The sequence below is a fragment of the Physeter macrocephalus genome, chromosome 16 (genome assembly GCF_002837175.3).
Source record: "Physeter macrocephalus isolate SW-GA chromosome 16, ASM283717v5, whole genome shotgun sequence".
NCBI lineage: Eukaryota > Metazoa > Chordata > Mammalia > Artiodactyla > Physeteridae > Physeter > Physeter macrocephalus.
Window position 1 is genome coordinate 85,474,770 of NC_041229.1, and position 22,607 is coordinate 85,497,376.

General features: G+C 39.1%; 1 protein-coding gene across 4 annotated transcripts in view; it reads left to right on the top strand.

Moving 5' to 3' along the window:
* The first annotated feature begins 1,880 nt into the window (after positions 1–1,880).
* HIPK3 (homeodomain interacting protein kinase 3) overlaps positions 1,881–22,607 on the top strand; it is an 87,567-nt gene continuing 66,840 nt past the window's right edge. The window contains exons 1-2 of one of the 4 annotated variants that reach the window (XM_028500817.2): positions 1,881–2,413; positions 12,859–12,918. The gene's annotated coding sequence lies outside the window, so the exon portion shown is untranslated. Of the gene's footprint in view, positions 2,414–3,179; positions 3,268–12,858; positions 12,919–22,607 lie in introns of those variants that run through there. The other 3 variants (XM_028500818.2, XM_024118656.3, XM_028500820.2) reach the window with 3 other exon arrangements.

Below are 22,607 nucleotides of genomic sequence, written 5' to 3' on the forward strand. Positions count from 1 at the left end.
TGGCAGGTGGATTCTTAACCACTGTGCCACCAGGGAAGCAGTAATCTGTATTAAAAAAAAACCTTAACACTGAGAAATTTTCAATTTTTCAAAACAAATTTCATAAACTGGCTAAATCAGGGGCTTTGAAGAATTATCTGGAGGTTGGTGTTCTGAATGGATTGGAGAGGGAGAGATTGGAGGTAAAGAGATTAAGTTAGGAGACAATAGGTATAAAATGGAGGAAGACCTGAGCTAATAGTGTTCATTTACTTATTCAGCTTTATTTACTAAGGACTTATTATAAATCAGCGAGTGTATTAGGCATTCACAATACAATCGTAAAAAAAAGATGACAGGATCCCTTCCTGGAACTTACTGTGTATCAATGACAGGGCTAGAAAGGAAAAAAAAAAATCCTTCCCCTTTTCAGCTTCCTTCATAGATGTAGCAATGCTGTAATAAGGAGAATGGAAGCCTTCCATTAGGGGTGACCCAGAGAAATGTTTTGTAAAAATTCTGAAAGTTTGAAGTTCTAGTGGAATATCTTCCTACCCTTTTTTGGTTCTTTAAACTCTTACTTTTTAAAAAAAATCAAAAGTAACTAAATACTAAGTAAAAAGGAATGGCTAATATGCTGCTATCTGAGAGACAGTCAGTGTTTTGTTTTTCTATTTTGGAAACCTTTGCAACTGGTTATCCTCCCTAACTTGAAGAAAACTGTTATTCTAAAATGTTATTTCCTACTTCCTCAGGTCATACTATCCTTTTCTCTTTTAAAGGTATTCTTCAGAATACTCTTCTCCCAGTTTGAAAAGCAGCAGGGAGTCAAGGTGTGGAATTAAATATGCAGCAATTTGCCACTCCCTTTAGGGCCTGCCTCAGTTACTGCAATAGAAAATGTCTGGGGATAAATCTTTGTAGGGTAGCTTCAATCCTCCTAGTGAAGATTATGAAGGGAACAAAGAGAGGGCACTTCCACTCCTCAGAGAAAGGTGTTCCCAAAAGGTTAAACACTAATTCAGGACAAAAAGAAACGAATATTTAAAAAGATTAACTCTGAATGATACTTAGAAGGTCAGTTGTTTGATAGGGAAGAGAAGGAGCGAGCGAGTGCAGACCAGGGCTTGGCTGTATAACCTTGGGTAGGTAACCTAAACTTCTTCGAACCCCTGCCCTACTTAGAGTTTGGACCAAGGATCTCTAATGTTCTTTCATCTCTAAAATTCTATGGTTCTGTGATTCCGTTGTTTGAGATGGGCCATTCTGTTGATTTCCTAGTCTTCATGAGGGAGGGTGAACTTCATATTTACGGGGGTTTGGACCATAGAGATGCTCTTGGAAAATTTCCACGCGGGCCTTTTCCTCTTTCTTTAACCTGAGTTTACAATTCCCTTGACCCTTTGGGATGGGGGAGCGGGAAGGACCTATTTTAAACTGGGATTGTTCACTTTAAGCATTTCCCCTTATTATTAGACCTTAAAAAAAGAAAGAAAGAAAAAAAAAAAAGCCAAGAAACGGATCCCAAAGGGGTGGCAGGGGAAACTATGATTACGGGATCTCGAAAGGCCTGTAAAATCCGCTTCCGCATTTTCAGCCTTTCTTTGGTGTTAGGATCTTTTTACAATATATATTTTTGGCGGAGTGGGCCGAAGACTGAGGTTCGGAACAGTAAAGGGGGCGCTGGCGTTAGGGAGCTCCGGGTCAGACTCCCGCCGGCCGCCAGGCGGGCTCGAAGCTATCAACACAAGGGCGCGGCCGCGGGCGGGCGGGCCCCGGGGAGGGGCTTCACAGAGGCGCCGCGGGCCGAGCCGAGCGGGGTCGCCTCGGCTCGGCGCGCACAGCGGCCGGGCGAGCGGTGGCGCTGCGGAGGCGGCGACCGAGGCCGGCGGGCGCGGAGGAGGGGCCCGAGAGTGGGGCGGCCGGCGGGAGCCGCCTCCGTGACGACTGCCGGCAGCGCGGCGACCTGAGGAGACCGAGCCGCGGGCCCCGCCGCCGCCGCCACCGCTCCCTGTTGTCTTCTTTCTCCTCTCTCGGCGGGGGCGTCAGGAATGGGCCCCAACCGCCGCGGGCCCCGCACCGCGCGCCGCCCGTAGGCCCCAGCAGTGGGAGGCCGGCCGCCTGACCTCTCACCACCCCTTCGACCTAGCCAAGCCGTCCCCACCCCAAATCCCCGGGAAGGAAGATGAGGGACACGGGCCCGGCGCTCAGCAGCCAGAGCAGCAGCAGCAGCGGTCGGGGGAGGGTGTTTCGCCGTTTCCTCTCAGCCGCCAGGACAAGATGGCAGCGGCCGCGGAGAGGGGCTGAGCCCGGGCTGGGTGGTGCCGCCTGCTGAAGCGCCTGGCTCCCTGTCCCCGACACGGCCCCGCACCCACCCCGGACATGCTCAGGGCTGCGGCCGCCCGAAGAGGGGAGAGCGCAGGCCTCTAGGAAGGTAAGGGAGTAGGGCGAGGGGCGTCCCCACCCCGGGGCGGGGGGACCGGCTCCACCGGCCGCGCCTGCGTTCGGGGGGGGGGCAGCGGGCCCCTCCCCTGGACCCTCGCGAGCCCGACGCCCCCGGAGCGGCCCGCACCCGTTGCGCGTCCTGCACCCCCCATCCGCATCCCCTGTGTGCTCATGCCCCGCGTTTCTGTCCCGGTCCCGGCGGGGTGGCGGGGCCAGGCGTCTCCCTTGAGGCCGGGGTGCCCCGGGCCCGAGGCCGCCGGACGCGGGGGCCGCGCGTGGTTGCTGCGCGCGGTGGCTCCTGCGCGCGGTGGCGCAGCCTCTGGGAAGCCGCGCTTGGGCTGGGCCAGGCCAGGCGGCCCTCGCCGCCTCCTGCCAGGGTTGCGCAACGGCTCTTCCCAGCAACCGAAGTTTTGTTTAGTCCCACTTGGGGCCTCTTCCCTCACCGCAGCCTGGGCCGTCACTACGGAGACCTCTTGTCTTTCATTAAAGGGGAATAAACACAAACACGCACGCACGCAACTTGAGCCCCGCGGCCGATGGCTGCGTCCCTGGCTTTGTGGCCCAGTCCCCAGCGTCACCGAGCGGCGGGTTTGGAGGGTGTCAACTCTGGGGACGTGAGTGCGTGTGATTGTTGGGGAGGAGAAATGTGATCCGCCGCTCCGCGTCCCCCGCCGCGGCCGGAGGAAGGCGTGGCGGCCGCGCGGCGGGTCTGCTGCCGGCGTCTCTCGTTTAGGGTGGCGGCCGCCCGCCTCCCTTCGCGGCGGTGGGAGAACTCGCGGAAAGACTTCGGATGAGCGAGAATGTCTGTTTTCCTGTCGGAAGGGAGACGGCTGTTTTAAAATGGTATGTGGCTCTTGGCCGAAGCCTGTTGTTTCCCAATCTTATCTCTGCTTGAGGGATTGCGCTTGAAGGGTGTGTGCGTAAATTACCTTGGACCTGTTACAGAGCAGTCATAACACGTTCAGTCAGTCCTTGAACCGTGTTTTCACAACCTCTTGCTGCTCTGTTAGAATTTATTTTTTCACCTGCCGTTCGCTGCTTCTCATTAAAAGGAGCTTCTAGTAGCAACAGTGAAGTTTTTCAGATTATCGTCTAGTTTACAGGGAAAACTCATGGTTGGTTCTGTTGTCAGCTTTGATGTCTCTTTGGTCTAGGGCCAGAAAAGTTAGCTGGTAAACCAGCCTGTGCCTGTGTTTATGCATACCTTCTAGTAGTTTGGAGATGGGGGTGAATTTTTTTTTTCCTCTGTTTTAGGTATTTGCTTGTTAGCTGTAGCTTCTGAAGTGGAAGGATTTATATTTAAACCATTTCAGTTCATTTCTAAGATTTAATTGCTGGGCGCTTTAAAATTTTGAGAGGTTCTCTTGATCAAATTTTTGATGCAAACTTTTAAACAGGATCGTTTTTTGTTTGTCACCCAACCAAACACATTTTAATCCTGCATTCTCATTTGATTTTTCAGAAGCTAGCCATGCCTCACCATATGTTTGATAAGTCTAGATTCTGCTTATGCTTGCAAGTGCGGTGCTAATTTTATACAGTGAGGCATGATAAGATTTTGATAGGTCATGATTAAACTTAGTATTTAAGTAAACAAAATAAGACTGACCTTTTTTTGAAACATAGTTTTTATAGTTTTGTTAGTTACTTTATGTCTTTATATGCCACTTAAGAGTAATTGAAATGTAACCAACCAAATAAAGTTCCTTACTTTTAAATCAACAAGGTATTTCTTCGTATATTTATGCGTGCATTCCTAAAGTACAGGGAACTCTTATTTATGAATTATAATGCTCAACCTGATTGAGGTTTATTTTTCTTTTATTTTTGAAACTTGTTTTTAATTTGTGTTAAGGTAAAGGTGTGCTGATATATTTGATACTTTGGACATTTCATTGTGCAGTTTTTTTCTTGCATTTATGGGGAAATTCAATAACTTGTTCCTTAATTTTTTACACTCTAGGGACTGTATTTAAAGTTTTTTTGTGGAGAGCCTTAGATTAAAACTATGTTTTAGAAAGATAAAATGAGCTTGAAATCTAGAACAGAACCAGCCATTAAATATTTCAGATTTATATTTGGACATTGCTGACTACAGTAGCTAAACATGCATATTAGGCAAGCAGATCATAACATGGTGAGCCAGCCTTAGTCTATTGTCATAATATCTTTTCCATTGAATTTGTCATTATATTGCTTATAAACCAGTCTTTGGCTTCTGGGCATGGAGTTTTAGAGTCACATAAAAGTGGATGGTTTTTAATGAGATAATTCTTCTTGTAAACATGCTTGAAAAGAAGTTTCAGATCATACTATTTAAATTTTTTGGATCTTCTGTCATGGGGTATCATAAAACCGTGCAAATTACAGAGGTAGATTGCTATAGCTAGTATGGCAGGGCACATAAGTATTTGTTGAATGCAGGTTATTGAAAGCCCCGCCGCCCCCTTTTTTTTCTTGCAACTTAAAATAGCAACAGCTGTCAAGTGAACTTTTTTTTTTTTTTTTTTTTTTTGTGGTACGCGGGCCTCTCACTGTTGTGGCCTCTCCCATTGCGGAGCACAGGCTCCGGACGCGCAGGCTCAGCGGCCATGGCTCACGGGCCCAGCCGCTCCGCGGCATGTGGGATCTTCCCAGACCCGGGCACGAACCCGTGTCCCCTGCATTGGCAGGCGGACTCTCAACCACTGCGCCACCAGGGAAGCCCTCAAGTGAACTTTTTGATTGAGCTTCGTTTTAAATATTTGAAACATCAACATTGAGGGCATCTATATGTAAGGGTGGAAGAGGAAAATGTAAATTTCAGAGTGCTAAAATGCTGTTTCCCAAGCCTGTTTCACATCCATTGAATGGAATACTTGTTTGCGTGTTATTTTCCATTTGAATATTAGAATGACTTATTCTGGTAACTTTTGAAGTTAACTTTCTTAATATGCTTTTCTGATTGTAGCAGGTCACCACTGAGGGTGATGATGTGGTACCTTAGAATTGCGTTATTGGTGGTTAGTTAATTCAAAGGTTTTAAAAATAGTTTCCATTGCAACTTTACATACGTTTGAATTTGGAGATGAAAATGTCATGGCAATATTTAGATTTAAAGGTATTCCAAGGAACTGTGAAATTTTCCACATTTAAAAATATTCCTCCAGAATTATTCTTGCCTCTTAACTATTAAAGGACATAAAGTAACTTGCTATATGATTATATTGTTGCTACCAAAAAAAATCTTCATGTATAATTTCTGGGTTTGCAGCTGTCCTAATTTCCTAGTATCTGAAGTTGAAACTCCCAGTGTGGTTAAGTTTAAATTGGAAGTTACTTTTGATGACAAATTCCTAGAACTTTGTTAAAATCAAGGAACCTGTCAGTGTATTTTATTACTTTTGAAAGGGTGTTCCCTCCCGCCCCCCACCCCCACTTGCTGAAAGCTGTGTCATGGGGAACCCTTTCTGTATGATACATATGTAAGTCTAAATAAATTATTTGAAATGTCCTTACTGGTTCTGGATTCAACTGCTTAAAAAAATACATTTTGTCTAGTACCTTTAAGCATTTAACATAAGTTGAATATAGGGATATAGATTTGGAGTAGAAGTTTTGAATCAGTGGAGGATTTTAGGATAGCCAAAGCACTTATGTGACCGACTTGAGGAAATACAGTCCACTTGTTTTGGTTGGATTGGTATAATTAAGAGTGATTTGGGTGCTTCCCTGGTGGCGCAGTGGTTAAGAATATGCCTGCCAATGTAGGGGACACGGGTTCGAGCCCTGGTCCGGGAAGATCCCACATGCCGTGAAGCAACTAAGCCCATGAGCCACAACTGCTGAGCCTGCGCTCTAGAGCCCACGAGCCACAACTACTGAGCCCACGCGCGGCATCTACTGAAGCCTGCGTGCTCTAGAGCCGGTGCTCCGCAACGAGAAGCCACCACAATGAGAAGCCCACGCACCTCAACGAAGACCTAACACAGCCAATCAATCAATCAATCAATCAATAAAATTGTTTAAAAAAAAGAGTGGTTTGGGGAAGAACAATTTAATGTTAGTGTGCTGCTTCTGTAGCTTTGTCACAGCTGTTGTTTTGGACTTTATCTTAATCACTGTTAGGACCAAGCTAGAACAGATATTTAGAGGATGTATGTTATACATTTTACCTAAATGTTTGTTGAATTAGACCTTGACTGATTTAGCAGATCATGCTGTTCTCCTCAGTTGATACTTGGGCCATGTGTCACTACACAAAGGCAACATATTGCCTAGATTCTGAAGCATACCACTGTATGCTAGAGTGTTAGAGCCTCTGCTCTTACTACTTGTGTGGAAATTAAAAGAACTGGATGAGTATTGGCAGTACTATATTTTTAGGGTGGCATTTGTAGTTTTGGGACAGCTAAGTCATTAAACTGATTTACTTTGTATTTTATATTTAGTAGTTAATGCCAAGTCAATACTTTAGAAAGCTGTCTTATTCTAACAGAGAAGTCTTTGAAATGAAACAAACCAAGGATAATATTTTTTACCTTAAATGTATTTTATTTTGACCCAAATAATTTCTCTAATTTTCTGAGAATTTTTCACTCCTAAGGGAGACTGAATGGGAGGGAAGGTAGGGGAACAGATGAGGTAGAAGAAGCTGGGCTGTAGTGGGGGTGACTTAATTAGATTTGGGAGACTTAGAAATCTGTTTTGATTTAAATGTTCAAGTTACTAGAAACCAGGGTTCTCTTAGTTATAAGGTCAGTGAAATATTGTGGTAGCTATTAGTGGGGGCTAATCTTCGTCATGGTGCGTGGGCTTCTCATTGCGGTGGCTTCTGTTGTGTGGAGCAAGGGCTCTGGGCGCGAGGCCTTTGATAGTTGTGGCACGTGGGCTCAGTAGTTGTGGCTTGTGGGCTCTAGAGCACAGGCTCCGTAGTTGTGGCACACGGGCTTAGTTGCTCTGCAGCATGTGGGATCTTCCCGGACCAGGGCTCGAACCCGTGTCCCCTGCATTGGCAGGCAGATTCTTAACCACTGTGCCACCAAGGAAGCGCCGTCTCTTCTTTTGAAGATTAGATTTCCAGATACTTTTTCATGTTGCATTTTCTTTGCTGCTTTGTCTTTTTTTTTTTCTCCTTAACCACAAAGTTTACACCTAAAAGAAGTGGAGATTTAGAGAAGCATAAAGAGAAGTATAATACTTTGCTCCTTTGAGCTCTACTTTTTCCTTTAGGTAAGGATCTAAATTGTGAAAGACTGATTATTTAGTATAACTCTTGGTCACATTGAAAATAAAGGATTGCCAGAGGTGGTCAGATAAATTATTTTATATAATTATTAATGCTGGAGCACCTTTTCTAATTGGAAAAAAAATTGTTTAGGCTTGATTTATATTGAAATAGTCATATCAACAAAATATGAGTCACTGTCTCCCCCCTTTAAAATTTTGTAGTCATTTATTATAAACTATATTTGATTACATATGGCTTGTCAAGAAAATTGTCTTTAGAATTTGATAGAAAATATAAAACTTGGCTGCATTTGACTAGCCAGTTATTCCCTTTTAGAAATTAAAAAAAGTATTTGATTTTGGGGCTTCCCTGGTGGCGCAGTGGTTGCGCGTCCGCCTGCCGATGCAGGGGAACCGGGTTCGCGCCCCGGTCTGGGAGGATCCCACATGCCGCGGAGCGGCTGGGCCCGTGAGCCATGGCCGCTGAGCCTGCGCGTCCGGAGCGCTCCGCAACGGGAGAGGCCACAACAGAGGGAGGCCCGCATACCACAAAAAAAAAAAAAAAAAAAAAGTATTTGATTTACTAAAAACATTAATATTAGTTTTAAATTCAACTTCTTCCTACTTTGTTGTATATTATTCATAAATTAAACAAAATCTGTTGCAGTTTTTAAAAAACAGAATAGTAAACTTCGCAGAAAATAACTTGCTTAGAAAATGTTTTCTCCTCTATAAAGCAATTATTTTAAAGGTGTAAAAATTTCATTTGTGTCTATTTTAACTGTGTGTTATCTGTTTAATAATACAATAAGAGTCTTGTAGGTTTGGTAAACTATACTACTTTAGATAAATAATGCTACAGTCTTAAATAGTTAATAAGTCAGATGGACTGATAACATATTGAAAATTGAACCTGACTTTCTACAGACATTTTTTTAGAGTATAATTTAATACTTCTGAGGGCTTTAAATCTGTAATTTATTACAACTTCTATTAAGATTAAATAGGGTACAGTGACTTAAAATCACAATGAAAATTACAGGTTATATGCTAGACAGCCTATTGCTATGATGCTATGCTTCACTACATCTCAAAACAAAACAAACACGTTTTGAGCCAACTTGTAATCAGTTTCATCAGAGACAGTACAAGTATCTCTATAGTATATTAGTTTTGTATTTAAAGTTAGATAAGAATAGTATTGGGTTCAAAAGTATTAGCTTTTTAATCTGGTTAGTATGCTTTAAATATTTTTTTGTAGCTGGATCACAGACGTCATCGGACCGCAAATAAATGAATTTTATTATGGCAGGTAAAACAATGATAAAATAAGTGTTTGAAAACTATCTTATCTAGTTTGAGTGCCCATTAAGTGCAAGGTGAACTGTGCTGTGAATGAAGAGAGTAAGACATGATGATCCCTGCTTTGAGGAAGTAAATTTTATTTTTACCAGTTATTTTTACCAGTTTAGTAGTATAATTGCCTTATAGAGACGTGCTGTATGTTAATTTAAATGAAGGAGTTGGTCATTTCTCAAATATGGTTAATCTAGTTCTCTTGTTCTCTCAGGGTTTTTCCTTCTGAACATGCACAATTCTTGCATTGCCTGAGAAAGTTGTTAAGGTTTGCCATTTGTAACTATAACCTCCTCAGTTTGGAGTACAGAGATCTCCAAACCTCTCTCTTATGCCACCTGTGGAAAGAAAATAGGTGAAAACAGCATATAGATAGAATTCCATTTTACTGTACTTTAAAAAATATTGAAATTGCTAGCTGTAACTTATTTTGAAACCACTATTCAGAAGGGATATTATTTGTGTAGTTAATTTGTGTAAATCAAAAGTCTGTTTAACTTGGGGTCCTTAAAAACAGTCGTGCAAAGGGCAAGTATTGTATTGTGTTGCTCCTATTACAGTTGTATATGATATGTTCTTTTGCTTAAAATAAATTTATTTATTTATGGCTGCGTTGGGTCTTTGTTGCTGCATGCGGGCTTTCTCTAGCTGCGGCGAGTGCGGGCTACTCTTCGTTGCGGTGCGCAGGCTTCTCGTTGCGGTGGCTTCTCTTGTTGCGGAGAACCGGCTCTAGGCACGTGGACTTCAGTAGTTGTGGCACTCAGGCTCCGTAGTTGTGGCTCTCGGGGTCTAGAGCTCAGGCTCAGCAGTTGTGGCTCGTGGGCTTTGTTGCTCTGTGGCATGTGGGATCTTCCTGGAGCAGGGCTTGAACCCATGTCCCCGGTATTGGCAGGCAGATTCTTAACCACTGCGCCACCAGGGAAGTCCTGTATGATATATTCTTTACGAGCTTTGACAATTTGATAACATTTTGATATTTTATATATGTGTATTGAAAACTGAATTCTTGTTTGTTTTGTTTTGTTTTGTTTTTGGCTGCGCACCCTGCGGCTTGCGGGATCTTCGTTCCTTGACCAGGGATTGAACTCAGTCCCCAGCAGTGAAAGCGCCATGCCAGGGAATTCCTGAAAATTGAATTCTGCATGGAAACCTACTTAGGGTGTTAGGGACTATAGCATAATTGGTTTGCCAATAGCTTTTTTTTTTTTTTTTTTTAATTGGAGTATAGCTGCTGCCAGTAGCTTTTGCGTAGAAAATAGTTGGAATGCTTGCTTTGTTTGTTGCCCTGTCTAAGCCTAATGTGGCATGGCTGAAAGTATTTCTAGTGGCTACTTCGTAACTTGTAAAATCTCTTTAAAGTATCTCATATCTGAAGGTATATCTAGCTTGAAATTGTTTCCTATTAATCTGACTGGAAGAAAATGAAATACCTCAATTTATAACCTATTAAAAGGTAACCTAATACCTTACCTTTTGGGGAAGGGTTACACTGAAAAATATAAAATAGTATGTAAACTGTTCCTTGAGGTCAGAGACCATGTCTTAAAGGTTTTTTTTAATATCTCCTAAAGTGCCTAGTTGACATTGGGGAATCAAATATAATTATTATAAAAGTAATCAAATACAGGCATTCTATACTCATATCCTTTAATCAAAGGATAGCATCTTTATTGAGTAGCTTGACAGGTACCTCACCAAGCAGTTGTGAATGTGTCATAGACACATTTGACTTCTCAAAACTCTCCTCTTCCCCTCACTCCTTAATTCTAACAGATGAGTCTGTTTCTTATGTAGAGGTTAACAGCCACGAATTACTCCAAATTTCCAACCCTCTACCTCTGAGCATAACTTCTACCGCTACACACTTTGTGTTTTCACTACACTCAAGAAAAGAAATATCTCCTTCCCTCCAAGATTACTCCCTATTCTCACTTATGGGTTTCATCCTGAATTTTGTTTTTCAGCATCTTGAACCTGTCTGATCACTTCAATTTCCCCCTTTTTCTTGGCCCTTTTTCTTCAGCCTTTTGAAATGGTCAGGTATCTGGCATCCTTAAACAGCCATCTTTTAATTGTGCCTCCCCAGGTCTGTGGACCTATCTTACCTACTCTGTTTCTTCCACACTTGGTAATGTGTACTCTAGCCTCTACTTGAATTTCTGTTCACTTCTTAGCTCTTGGCAGTGTAACTCTCTGTCCATGCCACCCTAGTGAAGTCTGATTTCAGGTAATGATAATGGCTTAGTGATAATTTTTACTCTTTGAATTTGCAAGGTTTCTATGAATAAATAATATTTTAAGTGATAACATTGTTATAAAATAACCATTTTGGCATATTCATCATGTATAATTAATATGTAATCATTACTTTTATAGCTGAGATTTTATCTAGCCTCTTACGCAGTTGCCTGAAAAATGGTATGAGGTCAGTTTTGGCCAATAAGGAAATTTTTAGTTATTATCTGAGAATAAATTTCTCATCAGTAAACTATAACTACTTTTTGGCCATTTTCAAGTGATTTAGCATGTTTTTCTTTATTTTATGCCATGGGATCAATAGCTAACCTTAATTTTGAACTTAAAATGTGTTAGATATTACTTAGGCAACTTCAATCTGAACTAAACTTTCTTTTTTAAAAAATTTATTTTATTGAAGTATAGTTGATTTACAATGTGTTAATTTCTACTGTATAGCAAAGTGATTCCACTATACATATATACATATATATAGTGTTTTTCATATTCCTTTCCATTATGGTTTATTATAGGATACTGAATATAGTTCCCTGTGCTATATAATAGGACCTTGCTGTTTATTGATTCTATATACAATAGTTTGCATCTGCTAATACCAAGTCCCCAATCCATCCCCCCTTTCCCCTTGGGAACCACAAGTCTGTTATATCTGTGAGTCTGTTTCTGCGAATTAAACTTTCTTTTTTTTTTTTTTTTTGAATTAAACTTTCTTAATCATCTTTTTATATGTTTATGGCATTAAACCTCTTTAGCCAGATAAATGTGAATAAATTTTTATCATTATAATTCTGATGCATATAATTGTATAGTATCCTATATGACTGTGGCTTTTTACACCAATATAAAATTTTTTTTTCAGTGTGTTTCTGTGGAGCTTGTTGTAGAAGAAATATTTATGTGACCTTTGCTAACTGCATATAAATCTGCAGTTTTAGTTCACAACTTATTATATCCAACCCAACAATGTGTCACTTTAAGAAGTTAATGATTAGAGGTAGTCAGAGCCAAATAGAAGCAGTTCTGATAATTTCTAAGAATTCAGGGTCCTTTCTTTGAGAGTACTTTGTTTTTTTAAAGTGTATTTTTAAAAAATTTATTTATTTCTTTATTTTTGGCTGAATCGGGTCTTTGTTGCTACACGAGGGCTTTCTCTAGGTGAGTCGAGCCGGGGGCGGGGTGGTGGGGGTGGGGGTGTGTGTGGGACTACTCCTCTTTGTGGTGCGCGGGCTTCTCATTGCGGTGGCTTCTTTTGTTGCAGAGAGCAGGCTCAGTAGTTGTGGCGCATTTGCTCCGTGGCATTGGGGATCCTCCTGGACCAGGGCTCGAACCCGTGTCCCCTGTTTTGGCAGGCGGATTCTTAACCACTGCGCCAGCAGGGAAGTCCCATCTTTGGGAGTACTTTTGAGAAGCTGATAGTTTTCTGTACTCTTTAGGGCTTTATGAATTATATTGTTCTAGTTTTTTTCTGCCTTTCTTAAGGATACCTTTTGTGAATCTCTGCCCTGCCCTGTCCTCTTCCTCATATTTTTGTCATGAGAGTAAGAATGAGATCTTTATTTTTCTTAACACAGTCTCTTTTCTGTTCCTTCTGTTGTTTCTCACTTGATACCATAGAGTTTCCTGAAGCACAGGATTTCCTGATGCCATTGTGAAAGATCATCCTCAGTTCATAAGGTATATATGACATTTAAATTTTGAAACTCAAAGGTTTCTGTATTTAGAAACGTTTTTGAAGGTACTTCACTAAATTCCTAAAAAAGGGCATTTATATAAAGCGGCATATCTGGCAACCAAATATGAATAGAGAAAACATAATTGTAGGGAAGAAAAAAACAACTTTGGATTTAGCAGGGTAGGTCACATCATGACCATGTAGGGTCTTAACATAATTTGGAAAGAACAAGTAGTTGAATTTTTTGTTCCAGTTTATTTTTTAAAGCCCTAAAATGTCTTTCATAAAGATTTTTTAAAACTAAAAGTACTAAAATCAGGCTTATACAGCTGTAAATTTTTGTCTTTTCAGCTCTTAGAAATGCAAAACCGTTGTTAGTGTGTGCCTGGTGGGGGGGCACCTACTGTTACCACTTCACACTGGTTTTTAGACTTCTAATTCTTGTAGCATACATTACTCTGGAGTGATAGTACTCCTTCAGTAGTACGAATGTAGAATGCTGTACAAAAGGAGAATGTAAAAGTTGTTTATTTAGCATAGCCCATAATTTAGAAAAGTTTTATAGAACTTGACCTTTAATTCTGTAAATGTTCATTTAGAATTTTGAACTATTATCTCTTACAAAAATCTTATTTGTCAGCATAATCTTTTCCTTTATATTGCTTTATCAACAGTGGACATTTGATCAAATTATTAATCTACGATTCAGCTTCCTCTGAATTGTTTCAGAGGTGTTTTAGGTTAGGAGATATTCTTCTGGTAAGGATCATTTGACCTTTGCCTTCTTAATCTTTAATAATTCAGGCTTTAAAGGATTTTTATAAGAAATAGAAGTTTTGTGGTGGTTCTTTTGGGACAGATTTCCTACAAAGTAGAAAATAATTCATTTGGCTTTCTAGTAAGGGAGTTGTTCATAACCTAAAGATGTAAAGCTGTTTAATTTTTCTAGCAATCCATTGGTAGGTATTGGTATTGATAGATATTGTGTGACGAATTTAAATAAAGTTTACTTTTGTACGTGTTTTATAAACCAGATGTGAATTATTAATCTTAAAGTTTACTTCAATAAAGAGTGCTTCAGGTGAACTTTTCATTTTTATTCAACTTTTCTGTCTATATTTCCATTTCTGAGTTTTGATTTTTATATAGCTTTAAAAAAATCTAGAGAATTATATGTTTTAGTGAGCGTAGTTCTTAAGTACTGTTTTTAATTAACTCTTTTCTAGCCTTTCTAAAGTAAAAACTTGTATTAGCAGGGTGAATTCTAGCAGCTTTGAAATGTCCAACAGATCACTTTCTGTTCCAAAAGTTAGAATGTTTTGCTAAGTCAGATGAAGCTTGTTATTTAACATGCTGATTTGTGTTATAGTCAACACATTCCCTAGATGCTTTGCTCACAATACTGCTGGAAAATACCCAAGACTTTAGTGTTTTCAAATAAATGTTTTGTGAGTACCTGAGACAGCAGGTTTATTTTATGAAGCTTTACAATTTGTGGTGGTTCATTTATATGAAAAGGTTTCTTACATGAGATGTTTTAGTGTCAGTAATTTCCTGGATATAATACTGGTAAAATGACCTGTTTAATGATATAGGTATTAAAATGTCCAATGAAGAGTTCACACTAAAAACTTATTTTCTAGTGTACCCTGTCTTTTATTTCTAAGAAGACATGCTGTTTTGTCTTTTATAAATAGGCACTTTAAACAAAGTAAGTGAAAAATGGAAGTGTAACTAGATACTGCTTTTTATTGCCTGAATATTGCTAGTCATATAGTTCCATTTTCTAATTCCTGTTGTAGAGCCTTGTATAGACTAGTACTAAGGTTCTGTGTCTTTCAAGAATGAAAAGCCCTTTTTAGTTGAATTTATTGGACCACATAGTGAAATACTAATTTTAGTCTCTGTTGATTGAAGAAATTGCATAATGACTCAAAGCTCCAAAAACCAATGTGAATTAAGTAATACTTTTTTTCTTTCTTAAATTTTTGGCTGCGTTGGGTCTTCGTTGCTGCGCGCGGGCTTTCTCTAGTTGCGGTGAGCGGGGGCTACTCTTCGTTGCTGTGTGCAGACTTCTCATTGCAATGGCTTCTCTTGTTGCGGAGCACAGGCTTTAGGTGCGCGAGCTTCAGTAGTTGTGGCTCGCAGGCTCTAGAGCTCAGGCTCAGTAGTTGTGGCTTGCTGGCTTAGTTGCTCCGTGGTGTGTGGGATCTTCCCAAACAAGGGCTCAAACCCATGTCCTCTCCACTGGCAGGCGGATTCTTAACCACTGCGCCACCAGGGAAGTCCCAAAGTAATACTTTTAAATGAAAAGATTTCCTCTCACTGTTTATGAATACTTTTTTAAAAAAAATTAGTGCTGGCACATGATCCCACGGACTTGCTCTGTGCCTGAGAATTCTGGATTTTAGGTGATCTGGGCCATGCCTAAGATACTCAGCAGTTCATTCCCAAATGAGTAACCCTTGAAGAGCAGCCTTGTGCAAGAAAAACATTATTTTATGCCTGTCACTCATATACTCTTTTTTTCTGTTTAATTTGTCACTTGACAAAAATTCAGACCCACAGAAAATTTACAAGAATAGTACAAAGAATTCCTCTATATATTTTTCACCTAGATTCTTCAAATGTTAACATTTTACCCCATTTGCATTTACCTTTTCTCTCTACATCTGTATTTTTTCCCTTCAACTTTTTGTAAGTTGCAGACTTGATGTCCATATACACCTGATTTTTTTCCTAAAAGCAAAGACTGTTTTGTTTTATGTCTATGTTTTCTGTAATCTGAAAAGTTTCTCAGTCTTTGTGTTGTTTCCTGATATTGACATTTTGAAGAATACTGCCAGTTATTTTGTGGAATGGCTCTCAATTTGGATGTTTGTTTTCTTGTGCTTGGAGGTATCACAGTGACATGTATTCCTCTCAGTACATCATACCAGGAGGCACATGATGTTGATATATCCCATTACAAGTGATTTTAACATTGATCACTTGGTTAAGGTGGCATCTGCCAGTTTCTTCCTTTTGATTCGTGTGTATCTTGTGGGAATGTACTTTGAAATGTATGACGATGAAGGGTCTTGCAAGCTAACAAATTAGCCATGGCTGCTGGCAGAAGATAGACTCTGAGGTCAGAGCTAAAGGACTTTCGTACTCAGCGATAGTGGTAGTCAGTGTGTCAGTATTTCCTGTTTCCCCGATTCAGTTCCCACAGGGTGCTGCAAACAGGGCCCGGTGACTCCTGCACAAGAGGAGTTGCGCTCCAGGAGGGGAACTCCAGGTTTAGGAAACTTTTATAAGGGGCAGTGAGTCTGCCTGACATGCGCCCAAGAAGGAGTCATTGTCTTTTGTTATCCTGGACATGAAACAACCTGCCCTTTGCTCAGGAGGAAGACGCTATCTCTACCTTCAAGGCTGTTCAATATACAAATATCCTTGAAAGGAGACTGCAGAACAAAGGCATTCAGTGTCCCTGCTTGCAAGACATGGAGAAACATGAGCGATCCATGGTGAATTGTCTCCCAACAATAATATCCTGTTATTCTTGAAACTTTCACCCACTAGTTGTTGTTTTTTTTTTTTCCTTAAATTTTACTGGAGTATAGTTGATTTACAATGTTGTGTTAGTTTCAGGTGTATAGCAAAGTGATTCAGTTATACATATATTCATTCTTTTTCTCATCTGCTAGTTTTTGCATCCATTGATAATTCTTGTTTGAATCAATTATTATGATTGTTGCCAAATAGTTAATTTTTAATTCCATCATTCCTTTATGTTTATTAATTGCTTTTCCCTCTTTTCTGACTTATTCTCCACGTCCCTTACTCATGCCTTCTAGGATAACTTCCCAAGTAAACTACCTGAATGCAGGCCTTTTTATAAGAGTCTACATTTAAGGGAACTTGGGCTAAGTCACAAGGTACCTCAAACTCAGCATGTCTAAAATTGAGTTAATTTTTCCTCTCTTATTTCTCCTTAAAAAAATTTTTTTTTGTTAACATTTGGTTATCAGTTTTTCAAGCCAGAAACATGGTTTTTAAATTTTACTGGAGTATAGTTGATTTACAATGTTGTGTTAGTTTCAGGTGTATAGCAAAGTGATTCAGTTATACATATATTCATTCTTTTTCTCATCTGCTAGTTTTTGCATCCATTGATAATTCTTGTTTGAATCAATTATTATGATTGTTGCCAAATAGTTAATTTTTAATTCCATCATTCCTTTATGTTTATTAATTGCTTTTCCCTCTTTTCTGACTTATTCTCCACGTCCCTTACTCATGCCTTCTAGGATAACTTCCCAAGTAAACTACCTGAATGCAGGCCTTTTTATAAGAGTCTACATTTAAGGGAACTTGGGCTAAGTCACAAGGTACCTCAAACTCAGCATGTCTAAAATTGAGTTAATTTTTCCTCTCTTATTTCTCCTTAAAAAAATTTTTTTTTGTTAACATTTGGTTATCAGTTTTTCAAGCCAGAAACATGGTTTTATCAATTCCTTCCTTCCTTCACTCGTCACCAAGTTCTGTGGTTCTATCTCCTAGCTACCTATAGCTAACTATTGGTAATCAGTACTCTCTCATTCTGTTACTACAGCTTTTGCTTGGGCTCTGATCAACTATTATCTGGATTATTACCCTAGTCTTTCAACTGTTGTTTCTATTTTTTTTTTTTTTTTTTTTGGCCATGCTGAGTGGCATTTGGGATCTTAGTTCCCCGACCAGGGATTGAACCCTTGCCCCCTGCAGTGGAAGCACAGAGTCTTGACCACTGGACCACCAGGGAAGTCCTCCGTTATTGTTTCTTTCCAGTTTGTCTGTCACAAATTTGCCTGAGTAATCTTTCTAAAATACAAATATGATTATATTGATTTTTCTACTTAAAACTTTTCAGGGGCACCTCATAGCTCCTTACTATGGAAGACAAAGTTCTTCATGATCTTTCTTTTTAAGGTTGTCTTTCTTCTTCTCAAGGATCATCTTTTTTCTCCAGCTGCCCTCTCCACTGGCTGCAAGTTATGTTCTAGAGCAGAGCTTAGCAAATTTTCTTAAATGGCTAGATGGGAAATATTTTAGGCTTTGCAAGTGGCATATGATCCCTGTTGCATGCTTTTTTTTAAACCTTTAAAAATATAAAAACCATTCTTAGCTCGTGGGCCATACAAAAATAGTCTGGGTTGGATTTGACTAACCAAAATTTGTGGGCCCCTCTTCTAGCCAAATAAAGCTAATATGTCATATTTTTCATTAGTCTCTGCTCTTATATGTGCTGTTGGTTGGTGCTATTGGACCATCCCTCCTAAATAGCAGGCTTCTTCCCATCATCTTTCAAAATTTAGCTCAGATTAAGTTCTTACTGAATGCTTCAGTGCTCCTTCAGGGCAAATGTTAATCATCCCCTTTTCTTTGCTGCCTGTGTGCTTCACACATCCTTTTGTTACTGCCCTCATTAGCGATGTAGTTATGTATATACATGTGTTTGCCTCTTTCTAGAAGGAGCTCATTGATGAAAAACATACTTCATTGCTAAATCTTCCTTCTCCTAAATGTCTTTACTTGATTTGAATTGAAAGAAAAATTTAAAAATTGAAAGAAAAATAGGATGAAATAGTGTATGGCTGATTGAATACGCTAATAAAATATATCTAAAATGGTTATATTTTTCTAACTTTTAAAAATACAATTAATTAAAGAGGTTATTCTATTCTCTGGTAGATTTTTTCCCTTTATTTAAAATTAATGTAAATTTAGGCTATGAAAGTACAGAGAGTTAATAGAACCAGTTCCTATGCAGCTGCCACCCTGGGTGCAAAATAGTTCCTGCAGTTGAAGTCCCTCCTTTTCCCTTTCTTCCTGGCATGTTTATCATTTCTATGCATGATGTTATACTTTTACCACATACTTACTATATCTAAAACCACAATATCGTTTTGTCTGCTGCTGACTTTAAAATAAATGATACACGCTGTTTTGCAACTTGTTTCTTGTTCTACATTGTTGTTTTGAGATTTATCCATGTTGATATATATATATAACTTCAGTTAGTTCATTTTGCTGCATGTCTTTAATTCTAACATGCACAATTTTTCCCATGTTTAACATCTTTGAAATTGTGATACATCTTAATCAGTGTCTTACTCTTATAATTGTTATTTTTTCTTTTTTTGTGGTACATAACTGTATGGTGACTGTGCTATAAGCCACAGTCATTGTGTATGTTGTATGAAAAAGCCACGCTACTATATCCATCCCTTTTCTGACAGTTAGGTTATTTCAAAATTTTATCATTATGTTGCAGTGAACATTATTTTACCTGTTTTGTTGTACGTACGTGTGAGAACTTCTCCAGGCAGGATATGTACCTGGGAGAAGACTTGCTAGATTATAGACCACATCCATTTTCAGCCTTGCTTTCTAAAGTGGTTGTACTTCTTACCCTACCTAGTCTATAAGAGTCTCTGCTGCCCTGCTCCTCTTCAGCATTGGGTGTTGTCCTACTTTTTGTCAGCCTGATGGGTTTAAAATGGCATCTTCCTGTAGTTTTAATTAGTATTTTTCTTATTACAAATGAGGTTGAAAATTTTTTTAGAAAGCCTTTTGGCTTGTATTTCCTTACCTGTGAATTGCCAGCTCATACCTTCTACCCATTTTTTTTACTGTGTTTTGCTAAACACACTGTGACTTCTTTAGATCTTTTGTCAGTTATGTATGTTGCCAGTGTCTTCTCCATATCTGTGGCTTATCTTTACTGTATCATTTGATAAATAAATAAAAGTTTTAAGTTTTAATCGTCACATTTTCCAATCTCTTCCTCTTATCGTTTGTGCTTTTTGTATCTTGTTTAAAGAAAACCGTCCTTCCTTTCTATCAGAGGTTTGTGATTTGTTAAAAATGTAACATAAATTTTAAACTGAAAGGGAAAGATTCCCCCCCCCTTTTATATTTATCTTCTAGAAGGAAATTCTAGCACCTCAGATGGAGAATAATTAGAGCCTGTGGGTGTGAAATTGTTTAAATGTAATGAGGGACTAATATAGCATTATAACCTTCTCATGATAAATTCACAGGTGGTCATTATAGGATAAAAATTTGGGAAATCACTAACTGGAGACAGTTTTGTGTCTTGTGTGTGTATTTTTTTTTTTTTTTAATTAGTGAAGAACTCTCTTTTTGGATGGGGTAGGGTGAAGTGGGTAAACATACCAAAGTGAAGCAGTTAGTTATCTGTTCAGTCCATGCAAGATGTAAAGGAGTTATAAATGGCTTTACCTTTGTAGGCTGTTCATGTTAAAGAACAAATAAGGAGTGACTAAATTTTGGATAAACTAACTTGATTATTTAAAAAATAGTATCCCAGAATTTGAATGTACAAGTGAAAATTTATGAAAGTTTTCCATTGGATTTAATTAACAATTCTTCCATTTCTTCCACAAAATATGATGTTTCTTTGATGTTGTCAGAAAAAACATTGGTAGGTTCATATGTATTTTATTGTCATAAATTAAAGTTTGGGTACTAATGAAGGTATCTAGACTTTTCCCTCAAGTAATTGAATCTTTAAACTTCAAACTTGCAACTTGAGAACGAGGCCAACCATCTGTTGTCAGGGATAAGTATAGTAAAGGTAGAATTAAAATATATGAAAACATTATTTGATAATCACAGTGGATGTAGCTATGAGACATTAAAAAAGTGAATTTGATGTAACTTTCATAGATTATTAACTCATTTATCATTTGAACAATACGTTGAAAATTAGGTCAGTTAGTAGGAATTTAAACTTCAGCCCAAATAATACAGCTTTTGGTTAAAGGTTTTCATTTGTGGTATCACCATAATTATTTCAGGAGCTGATTTTTTGGGGAAATATATACAACAAACTAACATTAATTTAAAGTTATATTTATGAGCTAATCAAAGATAAAATGGTTAAAGGGGCATTACAGTAACGAATAGTTGTGCAATTTATAGCGTTGTTCAGTCACTTTAAGTAAAAGTGTGGTATTTGTTTTTAACATTCTTCTCTGTATTTGATGCCTTTCAGTTTTAAAGCTCTTAAGAAAAATGTCCTTTTATCCCTCAATAAAATGATGAAATTCTGATATTGTTTGCATTGTGTCAGTTACAAGTATCAAAAAAATGATTCTGAATGAAACTTTATTGTAATGTCTTAATATCCTTTGAAAATATTCATGTGCCTGAAAATATTTTAAAAATGGAAAAAATGAAACTTTTTCTAAGTATATTCATGAAAGCAAAATCTTTAAGTCTATGGATAAACCAAGCTGGAACAACCTATTATTTACATGAAACTAGATTATGGACAGTATTGTTACCTTGAAGATTTCCTTCTATCTCCTTTGATCTCTTTGCTTGTCAGACCGTATGGATCCAAGACATAGTCATTTGTACAAAAATTAGAGTTGTGATAAAACTGGTGTTTTCAATACCCTATTAAAAATAAGTGAAAAGATTTGAGACTATAATAGCTTGAGGCTTTCTTTATTCATTTAACTCTGTGCTAGACTTTGTGAGGAATGCAGAAGTAGTGTAAGAACGGCATCATTTCTCTTTGGCCCACTACCTAGATGATGTAGGTTGACCCTGCTGTTTTGCAAAAGATTTTCTGCAGTTTTTAAAAAATAATTAATTAATTAATTAATTAATTTATTTTTGGCTGCGTTGGGTCTTCGTTGCTGTGCGCGGGCTTTCTCTAGTTGCAGTGAGCGGGGGCTACTCTTCCTTGCGGTGCGCAGGCTTCTCATTGTCGTGGCTTCTCTTGTTGTGGAGCATGGGCTCTAGGCGCGCAGGTTTCAGTAGTTGTGGCACATGGGCTCAGTAGTTGTGGCTCGCAGGCTCTAGAGCTCAGGCTCCGTAGTTGTGGCGCACGGACTTAGTTGTTCCGCAGCATGTGGGATCTTCCCGGACCAGGGCTCGAACCCGTGTCCCTTGCATTGGCAGGCAGATTCTTAACCACTGTGCCACCAGGGAAGCCCAAGATTTTCTGCAGTTTTGAAAGTCATTCTAATGATGTGCAAACCTCCTTTCTTAGAATGACTAAATTACTTCATTTGCATGTGTTAATAAAAATGGTTTTGTGAAGACCACCTTCCCCAAAGTACTTTTACTTCTCTGAAAAAGTTTTGCCCTTTAATACTACCTCCCCTAAAGTGCTTCACTTCTTCAAAGTTCATCATACCTGAAATGTTTCAGGGAAAAGATTGAGAGCTACTGTATTCAGATTTAGAATTTTGGGTTCTTTTGCTCCTGAGCATCTTTAAAAATATTTTTGTGTGTTACATAAGAGAAGTGTTAATTTTGAATCTATTTTACTAGAAGGAGAGGAACTAGAATTTAGCAAGGAATATTGTGAGTTTGTGTGGTGGGAGATAATCAGAAAGAGATGGTAGATCAAAGGAAGAGATAATATTTTGAGGACAGAATGTGAAGTACTGTGTTGATATGGGCAGGTCAGATCTTGGGGTTTAATTGAGCTGAGGGAAGGAAAGAGGATTATGAGAGGTGACTGGATCCAATAAAGACCAGAATAGGATGATGAGGACTTGGTAGTAGGTCAAGAAGCACTGGCTTGTGTGTGTGGGGTGGTGGTGTTATTGTTTTATTTGTTTTTTAGCATGCTCACTGAGTTTTTATGAAGTACATTTCAGTCTTTTTGTCTCATGCTAATCAT